This window comes from Erigeron canadensis, chromosome 4 (assembly GCF_010389155.1).
Source record: "Erigeron canadensis isolate Cc75 chromosome 4, C_canadensis_v1, whole genome shotgun sequence".
Classification (NCBI taxonomy): Eukaryota; Viridiplantae; Streptophyta; class Magnoliopsida; order Asterales; family Asteraceae; genus Erigeron; species Erigeron canadensis.
In genome coordinates this window covers 19,244,756-19,247,427 of record NC_057764.1, presented here as the reverse complement: position 1 = coordinate 19,247,427, position 2,672 = coordinate 19,244,756, and the positions used below count along the sequence as shown (strand labels likewise).

At 36.7% G+C, this 2,672-nt stretch overlaps 1 pseudogene; it reads right to left on the bottom strand.

The window, feature by feature from the left end:
* Positions 1 to 408: 408 nt before the first annotated feature.
* LOC122597095 lies at positions 409 to 1,558 on the bottom strand (annotated as a pseudogene).
* Between the last annotated feature and the right edge of the window lie 1,114 nt (positions 1,559 to 2,672).

Below are 2,672 nucleotides of genomic sequence, written 5' to 3'. Positions count from 1 at the left end.
GGAAAGTTCTTTATAGCAGGAATATGGATAACACATCAAAAGAAAGTTGGGCAGATACTTAATCCAAATCAAGCATTAAATATAATGTGAAGCACATGTTTAAGGTTTTTCTACATTTTGACATACCTAAAATTGGGCCAATATTTAAAAACTGAGATAGCAGACACATCCGAGGCCAATATTTAAGAACTGGGATGACAGACACATTTCTCTTCATAAACTGCAAACATTTAGATTATGTCAAAATATAGTATCATGGTACTGTTTCCTTTGTGATGCTACCTTCTCCAAAGCCTTTGTCAAGAAGTTTATGCCTTACCAGTTTTAATAACAGTATTTCTAGAACAGATTCAGGACTATAAGTAGCAGAATACGGTTCTTGAGCTTCTTCAATAACATTTCTTGTGATTAATAGATTAATAGATCAAGATTATTCCTATAAAGATTGATTTATATAGCAAGCTCCTCAAACTCTTGCCTAGTTTCATCAATATCCAAAGTCATTCGGCCCAAAGATGGAAGGAGATTAATCAGGGATTACGTGCCCAAAACAAGATTAGCATCCGTGACTGCAGCTCACCACCTTTCCAATAACATACCGGCCCCGGGTGTGCACATACAGATTCAGACCCTACGCGGAATGATCCAAAGAGAAACTTTAGCTTGGACCCGCCACCAGTAGCTAGAGTGTTAATGTCAAGCTGGGGTGCTTGAATTATGGCCCCGACTATTTGTGTTTCAAGAACTTGTTCATAAGTCATATCAGTATAGGTCCCACCCATGTCAAACCCGATTACAGGTTTCTGGGTCTCGAGCCCAAAAAGGTTCTGAGAGTAACCAACGACCCCACTACTTGCAGGACCCGACACCACTTGATTGCATAGATAGAACATTCACTTTTCCCGAGTTATCATTAAATTTAGATATAAATTCTGACTAATAGTCAAATACTTTTTGATAACGGGAGTCAAAAATGCATCCACACTAGCAATCAAACCTCTAGGAACAGCTCGAACCATGGGAGTCAAGGAAGACGATAAGGAAACATGATTGAACCCCATACTTATTGCCAATTTGTTCACAGCAAATTCATGATCTGGGTATGTATAAGAATGCATTAGCACAACTCCTAAACACTCAATTCCTTTCTCCAATAGACTATTAAGTAAAGCCCTCAAAGTTTCAACATTAACAACCTTCAGACCCCGAACCTGCTCACCCAAAATACATGTAACTACATTCTGCTCAGCAGATTCAGGAACCAGTTTGCCAGTTTCTCATCTTCAAGAACAAGCTCGATTCTCTCATCAACTTATATGACCTCCTCATAAATATCGGAAGGTTTTAACATAGTAAGGTCAAAGATATTTGGGCGGGCCTGGTTACCGATCTGAAGTAAATCCGTACATCCACAGGTCACACACAAAGCAATCCTCTCACAGTTCCTTTCTAAAAGTGCATTTGTTCCCATACGAATCCACTCGACGTTTTTGACAAAAGACAATTGTACAACATCAGCATAAGGAAAATACGGAGGCGACAAAGAAACTTTTTGCATTTGGCAATTTTGTTGTATAAATAAGAGCTACAGTAAATAATCTTGTTATGAATATGTGGCCTGTGAATGTGTGTTTGAGTAGTATAAGGTAGCAAGTTGTCATCAACAGCAAGTGATAATACCAATTGTAGTATTAAATGGTAACTAAAAGAAGAATCGCGTCACGTAATAAAACTTTCAGCAAAATGAAAAGTTCACCCCCGCATATTTCTGTATATAACCAAAAGGATGGTGCATAAAGCACTAAATAGTTTTAATGGGATTGGTACAAACCAACCTTCTTTATCTTTGGTATCTTTTGTTCTCCTCGACATGATTGGCCTTAAAATAGCTTTTATAAACATTTCCACCTGACGAAAGTTTATAAGAAGATTAAAAACCACAAAGATTAAATAGTCATAAACTGCAATCCAAAATCTTATTTAAATCTCATGGCGGATTCAAGATTTTGGATCAGATTATGCACTTATTGTAACACCCGACTTTTAGAAATATGGATTTCAATTTTTTTTTAAATAAATCAACCGTTAAATGCGGAAACGTCCCATTAAAAACTTAACCATTTCCTAACGGAAATGTCGATAAAGGTTTTGGTGTTACTTATTGCATCATAACGACAATCCAAGAAATCCACATTCAAACAACCAAACTAAATATCCAATGACATAATAATTAAAAGTCTAAATAAATGAGGCAAATCTATGACAACATAGAGTCTTCATAAAAGCAACTATCTACCTATGCCTCACTCCAAGCAATCTTCAACGACCAACCTGGGGAAACACAACATTTTTAACAAACAAGTGTCAGCTTTTAAAGCTGGGTAAGATAACCACAGGTTGTATAAAACGGTTGCCAGTTCAAACATCTTTTAAAACTATCATACGCATGTTAAGTAATAAACAACAACAATAATAAGCATTAGGAATATCATATCCCTAAATGTGCCTAACAACCTCATCGATCGACAATAAACATCTCAACAAATCAACATCAGGTTATGCCACAACAAAGCCAAGTAACTTATGTCACTTGTTATCGACAATATAAATTGTGTAAAGGCGGTCAATTGACCTTTAGGAAGCCTCACACCCGACATGATGGGTAGACCATT